The 25,378-nt window shown below is 43.7% G+C and overlaps 1 protein-coding gene and 1 non-coding gene across 3 annotated transcripts in view; one reads left to right on the forward strand and one right to left on the reverse strand.

Annotated features, from left to right (window-relative positions):
* Positions 1-3,120: 3,120 nt before the first annotated feature.
* TRNAA-AGC (transfer RNA alanine (anticodon AGC)) lies at positions 3,121-3,193 on the reverse strand. The gene has a single exon. It is a non-coding gene; the product is annotated as a tRNA-Ala (tRNA).
* Positions 3,194-3,289: 96 nt separating this feature from the next.
* Positions 3,290-25,378, forward strand: part of LOC146860845 (uncharacterized) — a 442,566-nt gene continuing 420,477 nt past the window's right edge. The window contains exon 1 of one of the 2 annotated variants that reach the window (XM_085644807.1): positions 3,290-3,747. The gene's annotated coding sequence lies outside the window, so the exon portion shown is untranslated. The remainder of the gene's footprint in view (positions 3,748-25,378) is intronic. The other variant, XM_085644808.1, reaches the window with a different exon arrangement.

The raw sequence follows: 25,378 nt of genomic DNA on the forward strand, positions 1-25,378 counted from the left end.
CTTACCATGACATACTTAAAACAGCAAATAGAATAAGAAAGCACTTTAAAATGTGTCCTCGAGCTGTTCCTGGCTGATAAAGTAAAAAAAAAAAAAAGACAGAAAGCCATTTTGCACATGAATACAGAGGATTTGTCTATTTAAGCATCATGTCTGGGCCTTTGCATAATCTTAAAATATTAACAAATGTCCAGTATTTTTCACTGGGGAAGGTTGTAATCCACGGTGCGCTGTAGCAGGAGTCCGTGTGCCCTGTCTGGCACTCAATGGAAGGAGAGTCCTGCAGTGAATCCCATGCTGCTGCTGCCTGGTAATAGCCCTCTTTGCTGGGTCCTTGAGCTGCCTGCTGCTGGGCTGCAGGGAGCAAGGACAGCCCTCTTCTGTGCTCCTCGCTGGGCCGGGCTGGAAAGGCACGGGCCTGTCAGTTTGTTAGAGACGTGGGCGCTCACATCTGCAGTGGCAAAGAAGGAAGGGGATGCCATTGGAAATGACTCCCTTTGAAGGGATTCCCTTCCTTCGTGCCACACTGCAATGTTGAGGGTGACGTCATGCGCCGTATTTTATGCAGTTGCTTATCACAGGTAAGTGCAGGGCTTTAAGTGAGCCGGGTCTCACCGGTTCTGCGCACCGGTAGCTTTTTTAAAGAGGGTCTCTATCGGTCTCTGTTTTGTGCTCTGGCACAGGCGGTCTGTTGTTTTACAGACTGCAGTGACAGCAGGCACATCAGGTGCGCTGCTCACACTGCTCACATCTCACTAGTGGAGAAGTTACAGCATGACCTAATGCCAAGTGAGCGTTGTAGGGAAGGGAAATCCTTGCATCTTACATCTCCCGTCTGAAAAAATTACTTGTAATATGTCTCATGATTTTCTCTCCCCGGCAGTCAGCAGCCAGTCTGTGCCACCCCCTCCCTCACAACACCACCTGCTGTCACTGCTTGTTTACCATCTTATTGTCAGTTGCCCATTTTGCTTGTCTCTCCCATTGTCTGTGCGTTACCAATGCTTGTTTTAACTGTAATAGTGCTGTAAGCTGTTAGGGGGAGAGAGGCTCATGGTTACTTTTTCAGAGATCTTTTAATTTTAAAATTGTTACAAATCACATCCCATACTAAAAGAAATGTATGGTTTTGTAAAATTTTAGCTGGTGCTGTTGCTCTCATTTTTGTGTTGGGCGGAAGAGTTTGCTTCTTGTTATCTGATCTCAGTACGGCAAGGAATGTGTGTGTTTTTTAAGCAGCCTGTGGTGTGCCTTGCTTCTTGTAGGGGACAGGCGTAAATTAACAGATCTGCTTTAGGAATGACAAAACCCACCCTCTTACTAAAACAGCTGTTCCCTATGTGCTGCAGTATCAAGCTCCATATAGAACGCCCAGGGTAAACAACATCAAGAGGTTAAAGCCTCCAGTGCATATCTGCTGCTCTTTAGTACTGCTCATAGCACCACCCGAAAGGCTGCTGCCACATCCAGGACCTGGCATAATTTTTAGGGATTATTCAGTAGCTGTGTTGAGTTTGCATTGCCTTTTTGTACCCATGTCTGTAATATGCGAGATAGAGTAAGAGCACATAAACACAAAGATAATCATTCATTCCGTATGGTTCGGCACTGTTACTTTCCGCTCCCCACCCCTTGTTGCTTTTTACAAAGCTGTATCTAACTTGAATTCTTCCTTTTCTGACTTCCCAGTCTTCCTACGGTTATATAATATTTTTGTGTTACTTTTTGTTTTACCTTTGCATTAAAGCAGCTAACAACTCCATTCATTCAGTCCCACAAGGATCACCTCGAACTGAGCATAAATATATATGAAAACAAATCATCTGATTTACTTTATATCGCACTCCACTACACACAAAAAAAAGTAAAAAACAATGCCATTTACAACGCCAATAGCTCTAGCTTATACAAATGCGAGACCTATTGCATTGCAAATGCTTGTTAAAACAAGACTCCGAGCGCTGTTGCGAGTGAGAGGGCCCTATTGAATAGCGCACCCTACAAATAGCCACTTCTCTTTTTGAAACTCAGGAGCAGCAACATTGCCGTGGAGTCACAAGGGCTTCAAGTGGAAGCTTTTTCAATATTATATGCAAACCATAGTTGCTGGTTATTTATATTATGCAACTAACAACCACTGACGAAGCCAATAGACCTCACATGTTGTATTTATGGTGTTACTTGTTGTTGTATCATATATCTGGATGTAATGACAGAAACAGCAAAATACAAGTCGGACGGCACACTATGCTAAGCACAGATTTGTAGTTTATGTGTTTTAACCCACGCCTTTAATTACATTGGCCACGCCCCGTTGAGAGATCCCCCCTCCCCCCGTTTTTTCATCCCAATTAAAGCCCTGGGTAAGTGGTCATGAAAGCGTGTTCTATAGGGTAGCAATGCAGTGCCTACTGACATGTCCATTCTACCCAAAACCTGACATGCCCTAGTGAGTAGCAGTACTCACCTCAGTCCTTGAGAAGTTCCGGTACTCACAAGGAAAAAACATCTAAATTCAGAAGTGCCAGAAATTACTTGTGACTACCCGCCAATTTAAATAACTGGGTCGAATGCAGTATTCTAATTTGATTTAAAAGATCCGACGTGTCCATGTGTTAAAGTAAAACATCTTTTGGTATTTTGAAGACCCTATATCATATTTTACATGATGTTTGCTGCATAATTAACATGCCAAATATTATCTTGACTCAGCTATTCCTTGGGCTCTTTGAGCCAAGCCAGACCCTTTCTCTGTCTTTCTCGGCTCTCCTCACCCTGTTAGTTTGATCGTTTACACATCCCTGCCTTAAGCCTGCCAATATGTGGTCTGCAGTGCACACGTTTCAGTGCTCAGGCACTACTGTAAAAGGCTCCACTTCGCACCTGTTGCGTATCAGCTATATACATTTATGTATGTTATCACAATAAATAAGGAATAGTGAAATTATTTTGTAAAGTCGTTTGTCATGCTGCTTTTGGTCTATGCAGGGTATGATTTTGCGTTTGTCCAGCAGTTCTAAATAAATGTTTTTCACTTAAAAATAACACTTCTTTCTAAATAATCGTATGTGTATAAACTAAAATAATTTAGGCGTGAGTTGAAAAACAGAAAAATGTAATTGGAGAATGCGGGCATCGATCCCGCTACCTCTCGCATGCTAAGCGAGCGCTCTACCATCTGAGCTAATTCCCCGTCGTGCTTGCAGTGGCGCTGTCTCTAACATAACTATTGATACGGAGATGCGCATGCGCAAGTTTATGCATAGAGTAGTGGGGGCGTGTTCAGTTCAGAATAGTAGTGATCGATGTATGATCCTATCAAGGACTCTGTATTCATCGGACATTATGTATATTACTGCCCGGCAAACAAAAACCTTCAAGGATGTGGACAAATGGCTCGGAGTCACCGGCACTGGCTAGTTGAGGGATGATAATCGTTCAAAGATCACGTCACTCCCGGGGACGAATAATGGAACTACAACTCCCGGTGTGCGTGTAGAAGACGCAGGCCGCAACGCGCCCGTACTGTAGCACAGGGGCGTTCTTGCGGGCGCGTGTCCTTCTTGCCCATTGTGACAGCTTTTATACTGTTGCGGTGCACGCGCGCTCTCGCGCGCTGCCAGCTGTGAACCAGAGCCGTTCGCTGTGAGCGCGCGCAGCTGCCTAGGTCCGGAGGATGCTGAGGGATGCACGGGGGCTCGGAGCCTATTAAAAGCAGCGCTCGCCGAGACAGAAGCCAGCTCGCAGGTAGGAGAGCACTGCAGACATCCCGTGCGCTGTGTGAGATGGTCATTTTCACTGAACTCTTTGCAGACGCTGTGCATGCAGTCTCATGTACATCCCTGTCCACGCATCTCATGCCCACACAATCTCTGTTCTCCATACACATTCCTGTGCACACATATCTCCTGTACACACATCGTCTATGCGCACGCATCACTTCTGCACCCCACATCTATGGTACGTTGTTCACAAAGCACTGGTTTGTGCACACCTTCCTGCCAGTCGTACACTCCATCTATGCACAGAGCCCTCGTTCAGAATCTCCCCTTAAGCACATCGCTTTTGTGCAAACATATACCCCTGTGCGCTAACTTATATCCGCTCACCCGGTCCTTCCGTGCACACAGTACTCTAAGAACTTAGAACCCAGAGCGGCTACCTGAAGTGTACCAAGGCCTTTTGTTTCCTAAAGACTTTGTGCGTGCAATCCCATTCCTCTTGTGCATAAGCAGCCCTTTGTGCACGGCCCCGGAGTGCGCACATCATTCACATCCCTGCTTTCCCTCTGTACATGTGCGAAACCCGGCCCTGGACACGGACCCCATGTAAAGCCCACCAGCACAACGCCCTCCCGTGTTTTTGTGCAGTTGTAGCCTCGCTTCACTTGACCCGGTCCGCCTGCACTGTAGGTCCATATGGCGTGTGATATGAGCTGTAAGGCTGTCTGTAACACCCAGGACGTGTTGGTGACAAGGGCATACTGCATTTTCTATGCAAAGTGCCCCTTGCACTATGAAGGGACTTCTTCTTTTGTTTTCTTGCAAAATTCATATGTCAACTTGAACGAAGCAGCCACATCCGCTGGTTAAATGCACACATATCATACGCCGGCTTGGAGCCAACTCAGAGCAGCAACTGTGGTGTCCGCCCCAACCATGACTTTAATGCTCTGAATCGGGCACCATGTTCCGTCGCTCTTCTGAAACGAATTGGAACACGGGCGGGGCCAGCACCAACTTCACAATGAATTCTGGTCAACCAATGAGACTGCTCTTTAAACATTACGTTCCAACAGTCTGGACGTTAAAAGTGTCTCTTGTGAACTTTTGTGGTAGAGTGCAGGGCCTGCGATAGTTCCCCACTGAAATGTTTTGGTCTGTGCCCTCGGGGCCTCCTTCAGCTCTCTAGTCAAGTTTTCCGAGAGGCTGTGGTTTGAAATGGCCGGTCTCAGGTGAGGACTTACTCCTTTTTCAGTTCCCTGCTGAAAAGCAAGGCCGCCCCAACGAAATTGCTCTTACACCTTAGTGTCACCGGATTTCCGGCCCAGTTCGTTACCATCAACAGGTGCCTTGGTGAAATTCAAGTGACTAAGGCTGCCTTTTCCAGAGTGCATTCATTGGTAGAATGAAAGAAAAGGCCCTGCAATGTGATGCCCCGGTGACGTGCAGCCACGGTGTCACTCTCTCTCACACCCCTCATTGGAATGCAGTGTGCACATCTCTACATCTCTACTGCATGCACTACAACTCCCTTGACACGCACCGAGCACAGAAGTACTATTTAAGTGCCATGTGTGAACACGGGTTACACTATTTCCTGTTGAAATTCGGAGTACCGAGGGTAAGTCCATTCCTTGTTGAAATTCGGAGTACCGAGGGTAACTCCATTCCTTGTTGAAATTCGGTGTACCGAGGTTTACTCCATTCCTTATTGAAATTCACAGAGTACCGAGGGTCACTCCATTCCTTATTGAAAATCACAGAGTACCGAGGGTTACTCCATTCCGTGATGACATTTACAGAGTACCGAGTGTTACTCCATTCCCTGATGAAATTCACCCTAGGGTACTCCTTTCATGGAGGGAGAGCTGCAGCGGAGACCCCTTGTACGTGCGTTTGTTGAAAGTGGAAGCAGATATGATCTATTCAGGGATGACTTATCTCGCTCCTGTTCCTCTCATTATTTTCACTGATGAATTCCTGGCCGGGTCACTGACTCCGGCAGCGGTGCCACAGTATTACCAGTCTGCTGAGGGGTCAGTTGAGTACCCTCACCCCTGCTGACATCATCTAGATGTTGGACCTTCCCCTTTGCACCTCCCTGCGATAATTGGAAATCCTGTTCTGCACCACTTTCAAGGCCCTTTAACAAACCCTTTGCAATGACCAAGTGCCTCCAGTTGTAGGAGTTTTGTTGTCCCATGTCTTGTTCTGCCCTTAATGGTACATTTTGTCCGGAACTGGTTTGCATGTTCCCTCAGGTACTTGTCATTGTTTCCTAGTCCAGATGATGGCCTGGAATTCATTGAAGAAGCCGAAACACTGTTGGCTCGTATACATCTAGACTCGTTGACTATGTCTTTTTATACATCTGCACAAGTCCACATTATTCACCCACATACACGTCATTCCTTCATGTTTGTTGCACTGTGTGATCACCTCTTCGAGCACTCGATTGTTGTTATTGAATAAGTACTTTAACAATTTACTAAAGTGCATGCATTTAACAGAGGTGGGCGAGTCACTGAAAGCTCAAGCCAGTCTCGAGCCTGAAGCCTGGCTCTGGCTCAGCTTGAGGTCCTGGTTGAACCTCAGGCTCTTAACAATCCGAGCTTTCATGTGGCTTCAGCCTCCCTCCCTGTATCCCCGGATTGGCGACTGCTCAGTGTCGGCTGCAATCCTGTAATTCTGGGCAAGTTACTTACTTCCCCCATCCCTATACACAATGTGTGCTGACCTTGTGTAATATAATTGGTGCTCGTGTAAAGCAGCTCCAATACCTTCAAGTTGGGTTTGCTCTATATAAAAACTGTAGAAATATTCGCAAAGAGATAAACACAATGCCTTAACAAGGACAAATAGGTACCGATTTACTGGCTGATTTGTACAAAGCAAAATCAGAAAACCTGGATAAATCACAGCTTCCCCGCTTAAATTGTTTGATCTTAAACAAAACATTTATATCACCAAAATTCTTTTTCTTCGTTATCATGTATGAAAGCACTTTCAACTATGCAAGTTTAGAATACCAATTATACAAAAACCTTTGTGTTTGTTTTTAATATACTATAATGTTGCTGTATAACAATCTAGACCACTTACAGGGTTTACAAAACAATTGTTTTGCCTCTTAGTTCACAAATAGTTCATGTTTAAAAACTATCTCTTAAACTTCAGTGCTATAATGTGGCCTATTAATGTCAAAGCTTCCACGTGTTCAAGAAATAAACATTTTTGAATTTTGAAGAGACTTTATCATATTTTACATGCTTGATTTACATAGCAAACATTTTTAGGGCTCTGCTCATGCATAGGCTCTAAGATCCAAGCCAGCTCTCCCTGTTAATTTGTTTGCAGTCCCACTTCTAGCATTTAATACACAGTTGTTGAGCAAGCTGTATGGTAAATTGGCTTTAGTCACTTTTTTGAATGATTTGTACATCATCAATTCATTCTTAATTATTTAAATAAGTCCACAGTGCTTGTGTTGCTGTCTAACCTTTGTGGCTACATTTCTCACATTTGGAAATTCACTATAGTGTATGAAGGTAAAATCGCCATTCACGTTTACAAAGGGTAATGAACGTTTCCCAACATAAATCTTTGTAAGAATCCTCACCATCATTCTGAATTTGTTATTCTGGCAGAATACAACACACACACAAAACTGTGTGCAGGCTACAGTGTAACAAAGGTGAGAGCAACGTTACGTGTAAGTTACAATGTAATAGAAGCGATTTGTGTGTTGTCTACAATGTAACAGAGGCAATACGAATTCTCTTTGTAGGCTACAATGTAATTCCAGCAATGGTGATTCTGTGTGTGTAGGCTGCAATGAATAGAGGCAACAGCAAAGCTGTGTGTTGTATACAATGTAACAAATGCAAAAGCAGTGTTGTGTTTAGGATGCAACTGAGGGCATTGGTAATGCTGCAATGAGGCTACAGTGTAACGGAGGCATTCGCAGCGGTGTGTGAAGGCTGCATTGTAAGAGAGGTAATAGAAACGCTGGCTGTCTCCTACCTGCAAGGTATCAAAGGCAACAGCGATGCTGTGTGTGGGCTACTATGTCACATGTGATGTTCAGTACCATATTACCCAGGTAACTTGGCATCTTTTAGTACAAATGATGCAGATAAGGTAAAGCATGGAAAGCACAACTGCCTGTGCAACACTGCACAGATCCTGCCCGTGTTTTCAGCTTTTGAAAAAAATAAGAGTTTTCTCTTTCTGATTTCATAAAATATCAAAGACGATAATCTTATCTATGTAGCCTTTGCAGCACGAAAGAGAAAATGATAGCTTTGTAGGTCAGTGTGCCTGTGGCAAGAACTGTTCAAAATTCAGGTCGTTGGTTTGCATCACAGCGGGCCGATCCATTTATTAATCCTTCTGGGGTCGGTATAATAAGTATCATTTAACTGAATCATTCTTACCAGTGTAGTTTACAGCACAAAATCTATAGCGGATGGCACAATGTAAAGAGTAACTAGCTGTTATCTAATGTCTGTCAAGGGTGCCTTTACAATTGAAATCCTGTTTATAATGGAATAAGCAAGACTGCAAGTCCCAGAATTCACAGTTAAAAGCCTGAACTGCAACAGTACATCACTCATGGATCTGGAAAACTTGGCAGGGCTGATAAAGTGCTGCGCTTTTTAGGTCTCGCCTGAGCCAGTGCGCGTGCTCTGCTCTGAGAGGCTTTTAGTAAGGACTTTTAACTCTGAGCACACGCTTGTGCGTGTGCTTTTTTTTTGGCTCACACGCTATTGGCCAATGTCCCGCCTTCTCTCTCCCCTGGCCTAGGGAGCTCAGGAGCGAGCAGCAGCGCGGCCGGGTGCCAGCTGCATACCTCGCATTCCTACGGTGTGCGTGCATCACACTTGTTGCCTTTTATAACTGCCCTCCAACTCCAACAAAGCAACATGCAACTGTCAGCCATCTCAGGGCCGTTGTACATCGCCGACCGAGCAGCCCGTGATGAGTACACAGGACTCCAGTAAGGTGCCTGTCTTTAAGTGTGGCCTCTTTCAGTTTTGTCGAAAGTCAACACCTTCTCCCCTTGTGTAAACACCTCCCAAACAGGAACACACATGTTGTGACTCAGATCCCTCCTCAAATGCTCGACATTTCCCCCTGTGGGGCGTTGAAGCCCGATCGAGGAGAGCCAGCAGGAGACACTTTGGTGGGCAGGAGGCGGGCAGAGTGCTCTCCCTGCACTGATCCCGCCTCCCCCACCTCATTCACCACAACACTCGTGCAACCCTGTCATCTCAGTGCTCTGATACCTTCGTGCCATACCAAAGTCTATAAATAAAATACCAATTGCTCCATTCAAAGTTGTGTGTGTAGCACAGACCAAACATGTAGCGTCTGTGCCCTTAAGGGCACCCCTCGAATCTCGCTCGTGGACAATCCATGCAGCGTCCACACATGTCCCCCCCTAATGATAAAAAGCTGTCAGGCCCCACAATCAAATAGCCTGCCAGACGCTCCCTCTCTCACCATCAGGCGCAAAACCACCCTTAGGCCTCAAACCCACGCACTGCCCCTCCCCAGGGGCGCGATGTCCAATGAACCAAGGCGCCAATGAGTTTGGGAAATTCAAACTCTGCCATGAGCAATCCATCCCAACCCCATCCACCAAGCGCTCAATGCCGCCGCATGCCATCTCTGGGTGCTACAAGACCCCACCGTCTCTACCACTCCATTCAATGGCAGTGAACCTGTGCACCACAAACGGATGCAGGGCTGGTAGGGGGACCCCGTGCAATGCGGGCCCCTGCAAAAGACACAGGATCTGTAGTTGGAGAGCAAGCATCTCCAAATTCAGAGACTACACCAGAATCCCACCCTCCCGCAAGGCACCTCCAACTCCGTGGCCTCGAGCCCACACCCCGAACAACCAATCACATTGGCATGGAGCCGAACACTATCCTGCAGCCACCCCCACCCTCCATCGCCCCTTATCCTCCAGGCAATTCACAGCAGACCTTATTAAGTCAGGAAACTCCCTTTTTTCCCTTTAAAAAAAAAGCAAATTAGCTTTCTTATTTGGCTGTCTCCCGCCTGCAATTCCTCTCTCTTTGTTAAAATCTCCGCTTTCATCTTCTTGGATATTGGCATGTCTATGTAGTTTACACTGTAAGGGTTGATGAAGTATGCTTGTCTCATTATTTGAGTGCCTGGCTTCACCTTTGTATGTGTTGCCCACCCGTTGAGTCGTCTCGCTCTTCTTGACGGCCTGTCTGTGGGTGTCATTTTGTGAACCTGTCGCTGCCTGGTGAATGCCCTTCTCACACGCGCGCTCCTGCCGATACCAGCCGTTTACAGAGACAGTGAGGGCGGTGTTTGTCCAGACTAATCTGTGGGGCCCGAGGCTTCCCTCGTCAGAGGACCCATGACTCGGCGGCTTCCGCACAGAGCTTGTAGTGATCCCTTCCTGTTCCACCAGTCTGGCAGCCCTAGCCTCCTCAGGGGTGCACATGATTGTAAAATATTCCCGAGCCCTCGTGAAGATGGCGGGTTCCTTTTTAGGTCTCGCCTCTGTAGCGTGCAAGCAATGCTTTGGAGTGACCTCTTGAAATCGCTCCGGGCTTTTGTGGAAACTCATGCATGTTCTGCACTGTTGCCAATGGGCCCTCGTGCATGTGCGGCATTTGCCTTGCGGGAGCGAGCAGCGGCGCCACCTGTTTGCAATTATCGCGCCCGCCGCTGCTCGCTCCCGTAAGGTAAACGCTGGCCGTGGGGCGCGCTTGTCTTTCAGCGCTTGTTTTGTTTCTCTTAGAGGTTGTGCCTTAGATGGAGCTTCTAACATCATCCAAGAGGCATCAGAGACAGCCCGCCTGTCTAACCGGCGTTTCGCTGGAAGCTTCCTTTTCCATTCACTGAAGGCTGCTGGCAGGAGAAGGGGGCGCTTTATTCCACCAAGTTAACAGATGCCACCCCCATCCCACAGAGTGAATCTGCAAGATGGCGTTTGGGAAAACCTATACCACTCAAAGGCTAACATTCCAAATCATATCTCAAAGTAAAATGAATCGAGAATTCAGTAAACCAAGTGGTGTGCATAGCACGTTCAACATATGTTATCCCCATAACAAAACAAATGAAAATGTATTACCTACATATGAAACCAACTAATCAATACATTATATAATTATTATGCTTTTTTGTTAGTCTATCAAGTATTTTTACACCCTCTTTTCTGGAAGTTTCCTATGTACTACACTCTTCAGTATATTCGCTAGTATCACACAGTTAGAGAGACACCCAACGGATTCTTTTTAGTATCTCCATCAATGATATTATCCTTGTTACTCGCGTCCTAACCTGTTTCCATTACCAGAACCATAGTCACCACTATCCCGTACAGCCTCACAATGTTGGCGCATACTCTCAACATCACTAGCCCAAGATGATAAATCTGTACACATTTCTGAAGATCAATCACAGCAAGAAGAAATATCTTTGGATCATATGATAGTAACAAGTTCCTACAGTAAAATAACACTTTCTTTATGCCGTTATCCTTTACCTTATTCTCTGGTATTGCTACAAAATGTGACGTTCTGGTTCAACTAGCATGGCAACTTAATACTGTAGTGAAGATGCCAAAGAAAGTGGTCAAAGTAACTGCTTTATTTTCCTGAACAGTCATAATGAAAGGTACTTCACCTTCTCACCGCCCTACAACCACTGCTACTCAAAACAAGCATTGGCATAGCCAATAGGTCTCACCTTTGGGAACTTGTAAGTAATAAAAAAAAAACGGAAGTGTGAGACTTCATGTTTACATTTACTGCATCCTAAATACGAAGTAAATGTAAATGTGCGGTCTTATACTTCAGGTTTGTTTTTTACTTACAAGGTCCCAAAGGCGAGACCTATTGGCTATGCCAATTCTTGTTAAACCTCTTGGTAGAAGCCTACACACCCACTAGATACTGCAGAGGGAATCCTTAGAGAGGACATTACACTGATGAATTGTTCTCCACAAGAGCTGTCAAATCGAGGCTTTCTTTCACAGGGCGCACGTACCTCTGTTAATATTGCCCAACGCCACCCAAAAGTTGCTTTGTGCAGAAATCTTTCATCTTGCAAAGGTAGTACCTTAATTGTATTAATTTGGCTGGTATTAAATAAAATAAGTAAGGGCCGGTTTCTTTGTTTGAAAAGGCTTGCAAAGATACGAACTGTGAAGAAAATCTCATTGCATGCATTCGAAGCACTGGCCTACTTGGATAAAAAACAGTGTACTAAGTGACAGAGCATGAACGGTGTAAAGTGTAGTGTTACCCTCTATATTAAAGTGACTGTGGTGCGTAGTACTGTGGGCAGGCTGTGCCACTAGCAAATTATGGGGAAAAGTGATGGGTCAAGTACCTGCGTTGATCTCAGCGTGGTTCTCCTTCGGGTGCATTCTAGTCCATCTTTTGTGTTTTGCCCACCATGCCACTGTAGTCTCTTTTGTGCTACATAGTTATAAGGTCCCAAAGGCGAGACCTACTGGCTATGCCAATGCTTGCTCTTATCTCTGTATTTGCACCTGATTGTGTACTCTGTCTCGCATGTGACCCTGCGCCCGGCATGTCTCACCGTCGCGAGCACCCTGCTGCTGAGTGGAGAAAACAGAGAGGAATCTGGAGAGCCTCGTTCCGTATGTGACTGGATAGGTAGGAGCTGGTTGAATCTTGGTAAACAAAATCCCTCAGGTGTGGAGTGCAAACAAAACAAAGTCAATATCTGTGAGTTGGCATCTGCTTTAAAGTTTTGTAGATGCGTATATGTTATGGGGGTGGTGAGGGGGGGGGCTTTAAGTGGCCCGGGTCCTGCCGGTCCTCAGCTGTTCTTAAAAGCAGGTGCCGAGACGGGTCCCTTCCGGGCTCTCCCTTTTTACCTTCAGGGTGGGGGGAAAAAAAGCTTAACTCTGCAATAGCACCACCGTCATTGCTTCTGATGTAACTTCAAAAAGACCAGTTTTTCAGTTTTATATAGTGCAAACCTGGAGCAAACATGAGCACCAGTTACATTGCAGAAGGACATATTCATGTTTTGGATCATAGGATGTTGAGCGGACGTGAAGCTCGAACCAGCTTTCTCAGCTCGAACGTCGGTAGCTCTAGCCTTAGCCACAACCTCGCACACAAGAATGGAAGCATTTTCATTATACACAAGAAAGTCAGAGTTGTTGCTTATTTATGTTGTGCCATTTACAACCATTGAGAAAGCCAATAGTCCTGGCTTGTTGTAGGGGTAATGCTACTTGTTGTGTTTTATATCTGGATGAATGGACAGAAGCAGCAAAATACAAGTTGGGCGGCGCACTATGCTAAGCACAGATTTTTAGCTTAAGTTTTTTAAGCCACGCTCTTACTTACCTCGGCCACGCCCCTATAGGAAACTCCACCAGTCTTTTTTATCCCACTTAAAGCCCTGGGTGAGCGGGACCTATAGATTCAATCTTATAAACCTCCCGGTCTTCCAAATGGACTTCTTTTATTGGCCTGCGTGTGATTTAAAGCTACAGCCTCATGCTGACGAAACTGCGCAAGCATGAAACCTTCTGGCTGTGCGCTGTACGTTTGCTTCTTTGCTGGACTTTGATGTCTTAATTCCTGCTGCATTTCTTTGTTTTTCCTCTAATTTTTGATACTTTATTTAAAACATTAGTTAGACATCGCTGCCTAAAATATGAAACAAATACAAGTAAATTATCCCTCACTAATAAACAACTATTATATTAAAAACACATATGTATGATCATAAGTAGCTTCTGAATGAATAATTTAGGCAAACATTATGGCTTCTGCTCTCTCCTCCCAAAGGTATCGACAAAAATGTTCAGTGACCAGTAGGCCTGTGGCGTCATGTCGCCGAGAGAAGGTGATCTTACTCAGTTCTGTCACGCTAGACCAGTACTTTCCAAATATTTTAGAACCACAACCCACTTTTTAGAGTGACACATTTTGTGACCCATCTAGCTTTAATGGACGAGGCAGGAGTTTTGTTAATGTAACTAAAGCATCATGTCATTTACAAACAGCACATTTTCCATTGAAATGGGCGCTAAATTTGCAAAGTCTTACAGTTTTACAGATTAAACTACTTTGCATACAAATGATGTGTGGAAATCGTGTTTCAGTGAATATTTATCATCTTTGCATCACCAGGTAAAGTCTCTTGATTTGCTTTGATCCTACTAAAATCTTTGATTCCATCACACTTAAGAATTACAAAACATTTGCTTAATTTTTGCTTTTCTTGCTGCTGAATGTGTACAGTTCATTTACTGACATTTACATTTTGTTGTGTGTTACAAAAAATTACATACTGCAGCCTTTCCTTTCACACTCTCTGTACCCAACAAGATTGTCGCATAATTCACTTTCCAACACAAATCCCCATGTCAAAAAACATAAGCTGTGATTTGTCAGAAGACATAACCTGACATTTAACCTCTGTCTTAGAAGCGCAGCACATGTGACAAGATAAATACAAAATTTAAAGCCACTTAATTTTTTTTCTTGGGCTTTCACAACTCACCAAGAATCACCTCACAATCCACCATTAGGTCGCAACACACAGTTTGGGAAACACTCCGCTAGACGATTCAGGTGTAGGAATGATTTGGGCTGTTTAAGAAGAAAGCCCATTAGCCTCCGTTCTATCATGAACACAAGCATTTATGTCTGGGTTGTAACCTAGAATAATTAGTGCAGGGTAAGCTAGAACATTAGGTGTGGTGCAGTCACGCTGGTCGTTGTTGGACGTTAGGTCCTTTTCAATTTCTCATTTATGAGGGAGTATTTTACACGAAGCCTCATCCACGTCACTTGTGAGAAAGGGAAGTAAATCATACATAATTTATAGTGATACAGGGAGTTTAATGTGGGTGCACATTGTTCTGTGACTGTTTATTACAGGAAAGATCTTATTGCTATTTTTCAGCTGTTTGTTGTGTTGCTATTTCAGGTAGTTCTGTGATCTTAGTAGCTGTTCAAAACAGAGATTAGGTGCAGCCTGGTGGAGAGCGAAGCTGTTTTGATAGGAGAAGGGTTCACTTGCACATTTTCTAGTTCAATTGTTCAAATACTTAATTACACATAAAAAAAATCAGTGTCCTTTTTAGGTCGAGCCTAGACAGGGCCTGTGCTATCTGGCAGACCTGTTCCATTTAATTCTGGGCTTTAATCTCCTCCCATCGGTTTTGATTTATCAGCTTGACTCAAAATTCCTTGCATACCAGTGGTTAAATTGTCTTCCTGCCCCCTCCTTTTTGTAACGTGTTCACTTTCTTGGAGTATTGCCACAGGACTTGCCGGCTTCCACATTTTTCTGTTTCACTTTAGACTCAAGAACTTTTTCTTTTATTGTGACCAGCTCTTCACGTATGTGAACGCTTGCTCCCACGCTCACTCCCTCTACTCAGGCTGCAGCTTCCTCCTCCTCCCACTTGCTTGTCGGGCTGTTTGCTTCGCTGCAGCCCGCATGGCCCCTGTGGTTTTTTAGTGCCTCGGCTTTTCCTGTGCAGTCCTGAAAGGAGGAAGAGGAGCTTAACAGAGTCCGAGGGGTCACGGGCAGAGCTGCAGCAGCAGAGGCGCTCCCCTGGTTAGAACTGTGATCAAGAAAACAAGCATGGGGGTTGATGCATGGGGCAAATGTGAGAGCGAAGGCTGATTCATATATGTTGTTGTATAACATTCATATGTAGATGCGCTAACATCAGGAGGCTACAATGCCGTTGGTTTCAACAGCACTGTAGTTTTAAGAGGCCGTAAACAGCTGGTTGTGTGAATGGATGAGCCGAAGTCCAGTAGGAATTGTGCAATCTTGCATGGCGCAAGATTCTTGTGGGATTTTACATAAAGCAGCCACATGCAAAAACGTTATGGGTTCTTAGCATGCAGCATGTCCGCGTAGTGGGTACATCTAGGTTAGCATGCGGTTGACTGCCTGAGAGGCGTCTGTGATGATTCCTTGTTTTTGGGTGGGGACGCAGGAAGCCAAGGTCATCCCGTCTCCAAATTATCCCCCAGGTGCAACCCTTCCTCTCCCAGAACACCACAACGAGGACCCCCGTTAGACACAGAAAAGGGACCCGGAACTAGCACCGCATGATCAACTCGGGGAAACCAGGACTCAGATGTTTCATTGATGGAAATATATTTGAAATAACTGGAGGTAAGGGGATTTATTTGCCCGCCACATTCACAAGGGATGCCACTAAATATGTTTGTATTCAACTTTCATTCCCAGTTTTTCTCTTTCATGGCAGAGATTTTGGCTCCTGAGAACAGCATAATCTCTAGGTGAAGAGGAGATAATGATGAGGAAATCCAGGTGAATCTGCCCACGAATTACCGATTACCTATACCCATATAAAACCCGCCCTTTTCTGCCACTTGTAATGCGTGTCTCCATAATGGACCTGCAACTAATGGCATTCTCCTATTTGAAGGAGTGCCCTTCTACTCCCCTGATTTGCTTATAGCTGACATTGCTCTATAGGCCCTTCTGGGATGCTTTCTTCTTTCTTTCTTTTCAAGCTTGGGTGTAGAATATTAACTCGTCAGTGAACTCCAGTTGGTCATACAAAATAGACTCCCAAACACACACAGCTTCGCCATGCACACCAATGTGCGGACGTAGTTGTATGCGTGTTTGGATACTTCATCCTTCAGAGTAAGGCGTAAATATAGCTTCTGGTTTTCTAACTCAGTCCTGATGGCCTGCGGACAATGTATTATAGTGCAAGTGGCAACCACCCGTCGCTGCATTTCTGCACAGCTAGCGTTTTATTGTATGATATCAAATTGCACTTGTGCCTTTTTTTGGTTTCTTTACTAAGAAAAAATAATGGTGAGTGATGTCATGATAATCCTGCACCTCCCTTGTCAGTCACAAACCTTTGATTATGTGATGTCACGTCTCAGACATGGTTCCTTTCCCTATCCATGATCATCAGAATGTTTGCTTGTATAATGTCATAATGCACCGTCCCTCTCATGACCCATCTTTTAGAATGTTTGGTGATGTCACAATGCACCACAGCACCTCGAGGCACCTTTGTTCTAGTGTTTGTTAATATATGATGTCATAATGAACATTATTTCCTCTTCCAGCATTTACTCTGCTGGATTGTGTGATGTCAAACTGCACCGTCCCCCATCATTATTGCATCTTTTAGAATGTTTGACTGTGGATATCACAAATCACTACAGCACTTTGAGACATATTTGTTCCGTCTTTTACACTACTAGACTGTGTGATGTCATTACGCACTGTCCCCGTTGATCTTTCGGTTAGTGTCTTCTCTTTGTTCACTTTGTTCTCTGCACCTGGGTGTAGAAAGTGTGTGCTCTCGTGCCAACCCCTCTCCTGACGCGTACACAAACAACTGGTGGAATGTTTTTAACTCCAGTCTAATATGTATTATTGAAGCCCAACCCCCACTCTGTTTTGCTCTTCTGTTGTATGTAAACAACTGTTAATTTTGCACAGATGTTATGAGCATTTGATATGCTTTGAGTCCTATACAAATTTTACACACAGAACCCGTGACGTCCTTTCACCAATCTTTTCTCCCTTTCGCGTGCTTCTGATTTCAACTGTCGGTTTTCATCCTAGCAGTTGCATCATGTCATGTGAGGATGTGTGTAACGCAATGTGTGGTTTTCACAGCTCTAAATAAGATGAAAGAGAAGGGTGGGTTTTGCTAGGTAATTTTCGTTAACCAAACTTCTTTTTAACATCAAATTGCCATCACCAGGGCGCCTTTGTTCATTTCTCTGATATGGCCAATGCTCAATACTATTTGAATGTGAAAAAACTGTAAATGTTGTGCCTCCTTGTCTCTGTTTCATTACTTAAAAATGGAACATTGTTTACCCACTCTGGAGCCTCTTTGCTAAAAGTGATGTTAGGTTTTAGTTCTGCGATGCTTCTTAGGAGGAGCGAAAATGTATTGCACACTGCATCTCTGGATAAAATGCAGGAGTCTAAAAGTATAGCTACAGTAACAATATATGGGCCACTTTTGTTTCTTTTATAGTTCAGTCTAGTTCTTCATTATCGCGTATAATATCACTTCCAGATATGTGCTTTCACACTACCAGTTTTACAGAAATAGCACTTTAAATAAGTACTTCTCAATGTAGTGCTATAATGTGTCTATTAGTGTCAAAGCTTACATGTTAAAGAACAGTAGATGTAGCACGCAGGACGGTGTACTGCATGGCTAAATACTTAAAAGGTCCCAACGGCAAGACCTATTGGCTATGCAAATGCTTGTTTAGGTTTTGCTTGGCACTGCAGCTGTCTGCAAAACACATTGTTACTAATTCTTTAACAGACGCATATGGAGGGCTCCATCCAGGGGAATATTACTCTCTCACCTCATGCTATTAGTGCTACATTGTATCATTCTGTCTCCCAGTGAGTTCTTTCATTTGAATGCAAGAGACACTATTTTACATTTCAAATGTTCAATCAGTCATTAGTGTCACTTTTAATACTTTATCTTCTATATGCATTCTGTACATAAAGCAGTCCCTTTTTCTGATTTCCCCCCAGCTTTGGCAAAGACAATAGGGAAATCTGTATTGTGATAAACTTTGTGTGTGAATGCAATGCATGTTAACAGCCTTTGTGAATGTTTTTATTCATGTGCATTGGCACATTATTGACAGACATACTGGTCTTGCCATTGCATGTTATATGTCGGACTTTCTTCAGAGGGAGAAGTGCTCTTAAGAAGGTTCCTTTCCTACCGTTTTATGCCAATCCTCCATGGAGACAGTAGCCTGCTGCCCATCTGCCACCGTTCCTTGCACTGGAATGAACTCTCTTATCCTTCTACTATCATTCTCTGCTCAACTGTACAATCGCCTTGTTGGATGCTACAGGGAAGATCTTCGCAGCAAGCTTCCTGGAACATCTGATGAACGGGGCTTTCTCATGCAGAGTGATCCCTATAAATCAAGCTGGGTTCTGACCAAAACACTCCGTAACTGACAATATAGCGGTGCTACAGACAGTTATAGACAAATATATTGTGTCAAAATCGCAGGTCGTCTATTGTGTTTTTGTCAACTTTATAACATCGTTTGACAGAGTAGACAGACCAGCCCTCTGGATAAAACTTTGAAAATTAGGAATGCCTGACAAACTTCTCAATATAATCATATCACTACACACAGAAACATGGTGTCAAATACAAATTGGGAGAGAGAAGGGACTCACTCGACCAATAGCTACACCGAATGGCCTGAGGCAAGGTTGTCTTTTAGCCCCCATCCTATTCTCTCTATACATAAGTGATCTCCCGCACTGTCTTACACAAATTATTAATTTCCCCCCAAAATATCTGGTAAAATCCACATCATGATGTACGACGATGACGTGGTTATTTCAGATCTTACACCATTCTGCTTACAGAGGAACTTACAGGCTCTAATCAGATATGTAGAAGAACATTGCTTAGTCCCAAACATATCTAATATGAAAATTGTTCCGTTTAAAGCAATACACAAAATTCAACTGGTCACTTGGGGGAAAATCTTTAGAGGTGGTCAATTAATATACTAATTTGGGGCAAATTGTTACACAAACATTACAAATTTCTTCTCATCCTCAGCAATTAGGTCGCAAAGCAGATGTACACATTGGGGCACTTCAATGCTTTTATATTCCTCTTCTGGATACAGGCACTTTCATTCCCTTTTAGAGGTTTTCAGTTCTAAAATTCCAACAATTTTATTGTATTCATTGGAATACATTCCAATAAAATCATCATATGAAATGTTCAAGAACAAATATAAGAATTTAGGTAGAATTACCATTTTTATTAGGGAGACTCGGCCCGCCATGGTCAGTGGAAGTGCATTCAACTAGTCACGCATCCGGTGATATGATTAATTGTACGTCCATAGTTCAGCTAACAGAGCCTTGCATGAAGTTCGTCTACTGACTGTTTTGGTGTCTGTTGTGCTTGCCTGAGCAGGAATCGCTCATAGTCCGGATTGGCTAGAGGAGTAAAATGAGCCGTGAGGGCTGCTTTCAGCATGGTGTAGGTGTGTGGGGGGCCTGTTTCTTGTACCTTCCTAGACAGTTTGTGGACCGCAGCCCCTCCTAGGTGTAGGATGATGGGTCATTGCCTGTCTTCTTCAAGTGCCACTGCGACGAAGCTGCCAAGCTACCCACGTGTCCCACTTGGCAGCTTGTGTCGTGTGTGTGAATGTTTGGCACCTGTTCTGGCCTTAGGGGTGGTGAGGACACTGGTGATAACGTGGTGTCTTCCTTAGTCCTGCTCGAGTGAGGTACTGCCGGGCACAGATTATGTGCAGGTGTGGGCTGTGCGCTTCATTAGCTTGATGGGCGTGCTTACTGCTGCTTTTTCGCAGTGGTTTCCGCGGGGGCTGGGCCTCTGCAGCAGGATTCTAAAACATGTAAATCAAAGAAGAAGCAATGACATTCACTAAAACAATCTAAGTTAAAAAGTGGTTTATGTTTGAAGCTGAAACGTGCAAAACCACTGAAATTTGCAAGTTGTGTTTAGGAATACACATAGCACATGACATAACTCATGGTTGACCGCTATGAATAAGACACTTATTAGGTTATGCTGCAGAGAAAAAAAACTTAAACACAACCTGGTGGTCGACTGTCCAACAGCCACAGGTGGGTACGGATGAACAGCAAGAAGGAACTTTTATTTTGTCACATCAACTATTTAAGTGTGTGCTTTGTAGGTTGATTCTACTCTAGGGAGTATCACCAGGCTAGGAATCTCTTGCCAGGAACACACTACAGTGGCCACGTGTTTAAAGCTGAAGCGCGGCATGCCGCTATTGGTACAAAAGTCAATAAATAGAAGACATTTTTTTATGTGGCCGCCGTATTCTTTTTCTATATATTTACTACTGTAGCAACTAAAAGTAAATAAATGGATTCAAAAATGTAGCGTCCGCCCACCTGAAATATTTTTTAAAAGTTGTGCGTGCCACACAGGAACAAAAAAGAAATAAATAATATGTTACCTCGCATGTCGTGGGAGTGCGGTGTGGGCAGTGCGTAGCTGTTTTGCCCGCAACGACAGCCACGCGATTAAGCCATTAACAAAAGAGTGCTCACAAAGCGTAAATTAAACATACCCAGTAACAACACATGTAATAGGGGCAGTCTTTATGGGAGGTTATAAGAATAGAAAAGGAGCGACTAAGGAGGAACTAGTAAGCAAAGTAACCACACACAACTAAGCATTTACAAAAGACATTCACAAGAGCCAATTGAAAACGTGGGCGGGCAATGGGCAGAGCTTCAAGCCCATATCCTGAAGACAGCATGTCTTGAAAAGACCTAAAAAGCATGCTTACTGAGCAAAGTGCTACTTTCATGCCAAGTTTTGTGTAATTCCGTTCAGATGTTCGGGCTATAGATCACAGCAAAATACCAATGTGAGTTAAGATGTAAAATACTTCATTTTTTAACCCTGTCCATAACTTTCTTTCAAGTGGATAGATCTTCATGCAACTTGGCATGCGGAAACTTTGCTGATTGAGGTAATAGTTTGTCAAGTTTTGTGCAAATCCATCTACAGACTCAAAAGCTGTAGGCAAATTAAAGCTATGCCTTCACAATACGAAAGTGGGACTCAAAATAAAGAAGCTTTTGTCACTGTGTGTTTTTTTATGTATGTATATATATTTATGAAATGCAGGTTTTTGCACATACCCAACTCAACAAACCCCGTACTCAGGGCCAGAACCAGGGATCTGGGGGAGTGCCAAACAGGAAGCAAAAGTAGAGTGCGGTGAAGGGTGCTCAGCAATGGTCCAGCAACACACCCCACTCCCCCATTTTAGCAGTAGGGGCAACATCCCAGCACCCGAGGTCACAATCAGGGATTTGGGGAGCGCTCGAAGGGTATAGCAAATTAGAGTGCAGCAGAGGGTGTCCAATACAGGTCCAAGTTTACACACACACTGCACTCACCCATTCTGGCACCCGGGCCCTGAGCAGAGATTTGGAGGAGCGCCCAAAAGGCCAGCAAATGTAGAGTGAGGTAGAGGGTGCCCGATACAGGTCCAAGTTTACTCACACACACATGCTCCCTCACCAATACTAGCACTTGAGCTACAATAAGGAACTAGGGGCGCACCAGAGTGGCACGCAAAAAGTGAGAGCGACAGAGGGTGATCAATGTAGGTTCATGTTTATGCATTCCCCCACACCACCCCACAGCCATACCAGCACTCAAGGCCACACAATCAGGGATTTGAGGGAGTGCTGGGATGGCAGGCAAAAGCAGCATGAGGCGGATGGTGCACAAAGCCGGTCCATGTTTACATGCATATACATGCCACTCCCCCATGCCAACAACACTCAGGGCACAAACAGGAATTTGGCGGAGTGCTCAAACTGCAATCAAAAGCAGAGTAAGGCGGAGCTTTGCCAACCCAGGTCCAGCTTTCTGTACACATCTGACTCACCAATGCCAGCACTCGGGGCCACAATCAGGGATTTGGGGAGCACTCAAATGGCAAGCAAAAGTAGAGGGAGGCAGTGGGTGCCCAACACAGGTCCAGGTTTACGCAGAAATATCCCACTCACCCATATTATCACTCAGGGCCACTATCTGGATTTACAGGTGCGCCTTAACGGCAAGCAAAAGTACAGCGAGGGATTGAACTAATAAGAGAGATTTGAGGATAATAGTGGAGGAGTGGGAATAGTATGAGTCAAAGAAATGTCCAAGAACACAAACACTTGCATTCAGTCAGATTCGCACTCGGGGCAGTGGTGGTTACAGAGGCCCCCACAGCCCCAACAGTGCGTGGGGCCCCCTCGGAACAGTACCCCGGCCCGAGAGGTCTTGAATGAGTACGGAGGGGGCCCCTCCATGTACTTTGCAGGCCCCCCCCCTCAAGTTTCATCGCGCCAGTGACTCAGGGCTACTGTCTGGAAAATTAACGCATTGAAGGAAGAAATGGCATTGTCAGTCATTTGTTGTCCAACAAAGAAGCAACTACACAAACAGTACCACTCTCTCAGGTACACACTCCGGAGTAATCACAGAGAACTGAAGACTCCAATGGCTCGCAAGGGTCTGTAATACAAAGCCAATATCACAAATAGGGCACTCACTGAGATACTCAGTCAGCAAAACAATAAAAAACAGAGTTAGCATGTTTCTTTTTCCATCTACTATGTACAGTTAATTGTGGATGAGTTTTACTAAAAGAAGAAAGTATTTTTTTTACCAATCAGATAGGAAATTGCTGATTTTGAAAAATACGTTATCATAAGTGAAAAAATTACATGTGAATCATTATTTCTAAGCCAATTCTCTAAAAAACAATTACAATTCTTTGAAACTAATCATGGTTAGAAACTACGTCATGGCTCTGGATCAAATTCATTAAACCACGGAAATTCGCCAATTATGGTTTCAGAGCACACCATAACTATCACCTCCCACTTGCAGTTTGAATGTCATCACATGAAACATCATTGATAAGTGACAAAACTGATTACATTACTTGTGACATTACCATTGGCATGACTGTTTGAACCATAACATGACATCATTGATGACCTCATAAGTGACATCAATGATAACATCCCTCATGACTTCACCAGTGACATCACTGATAACATCACTGCATCTAAAAATAAAGCCATATAAAAATACAGATCAAAAATATCAGCTGTTAACTAAATAAAATGGGCATTTGCACAGTGTCACTGTGTAATACTCAGGCTGACATGAGCACACATAGTAAGGCAGAAGTGCAATATCATATTCAGCACAACAGTTATATGCACAATTTGCACAACACAACTGTCTCAGACACTTTATAACATAGTCCCAGAGACACACTCAGAGCCAGACATAGGAATAGGTATATGTTCAACACACCACCCTCCGGTGCACTATTGGTGCACACCTGAGTGTAACATTTGATTGGAGATACAATATAAAGCAACCTCAGGGGCACATATCTGTGCACCACTCGTCAGATACAAAGAAAACAGAAACAAACATCAAGATAAATACGTAGCAAGTGAAAAATAAAACTGAGAGACAAGCACTTAAAAAGAATTATTTAATGAGAGTGGCAACTTGTGCCTTTTAGATTGTGGTGGGGCAGGCTGAGCCACCGGTGCCCCCCTCTCCCCCGGGGGTGGGGCGAGGGTGCTTTGTGAAATCATTATTTTAGTATTTAGAACTCCCTCATGTCTTCGTCACCTGATGTTTGCGGACCTGACCAGTTGCCCCGTGTTATGCCCTCGTCAACATGTTTTGTAGCGAGCTGTGGGTCCATCCTTGGGGGCGAGAGAGATGGACTCGGATAGTTGTTTTATCCTGTCTCCTTGACTTAGGGATGTATCTAACATGTTATTACCTCTGCCAATTGTGGTCAGAGTTTTTGGGGGTTTCCTGTTTTGTGTATCACTTTATCATTAATGACAACTGTTTATTGCATTGGGGTTGTGCAGCGCTTCCAACACTGTTGAAGGTACCTTACGATGACCCAGGGAGGGTACTTGGATGTGCAAAGTGTACTCTATTTTTGATATCATCTGCACAGGACGCAATTACATGTGAGTTAAATGTATGCTGATGGCTGTATGATTCCGAAATAAAAATAAATTGAAAAAAAAAACATTTAAAAACAAAGTAGAAACTGGCATATAGAATACATATATCATACATTGCAAATTATACTGACTCACACCGGGCTATGTAAACATTTCTGACAACTAACATATGCACACACATATTTCCATATGCACACACAAACACAGACTTACAGGCATACCATGAAGCCATACAGTCAAACTAAATATGGCCATAACACCAAGAACTATATAGAATCACTAACTACAGTGTACAAAGACAATAAGTATCCAAAATTGTGACAAAAAGTAAACCAGTACCCATGTCAAAACACATGGCTTAGAGTTTGATAGTTAAGATACTTTATCACAAGCATGATGGATATCCCATCTGCCCTAATCCAAGTGCATTATAGCCTCTGACACTTGTAATATGATGGACAGGAAATCAGTCATATATGTGACAGAGTACCCTTCCGCAAAACTCTAAATCAGGCCCAAAGGTCAGAAAGGGTATGACTATGAGGCACTAATGGAGAACCATATTACAAAGAGGTGTCTTATGTATGCTTCTGCCAACATCTCTACAACATATGTTGCCTTGTTGTTTCACTAGGCAAATATTATAATACACACGTCAGTTCAACTGTATGGCTTTGATAATGAGAATAAACCTATAAGTATTTCATACACTGTGTCTGTATGTGCCACAATGAAGAATAAAACAAAGAATCAAAAAAGAGATAAAATACAAAGCAAAAAATATCTCACTATAAAAATATTCTATAGGACCATAGATTTAACCTCAAAAACATGAATAAACTAATATAAAACATTATTAAACAGGAACATATAAACTACAAATTAAAAATGAAAGAAAAATTAAAATAAGCAACAGCTGACATCAAGGAAGGGAAAAGCACACCCTATTTCACATTAGTATAGTCCTCTATAAGCTAACATCATACGTTGCTCAAAATTGTCCTTACATTCTAAACAAAATCCTCATTCTGTTCAAAATCTTTTGACGTAAA

Source organism: Triturus cristatus, chromosome 3_1, assembly GCF_964204655.1.
Source record: "Triturus cristatus chromosome 3_1, aTriCri1.1, whole genome shotgun sequence".
Lineage (NCBI taxonomy): Eukaryota > Metazoa > Chordata > Amphibia > Caudata > Salamandridae > Triturus > Triturus cristatus.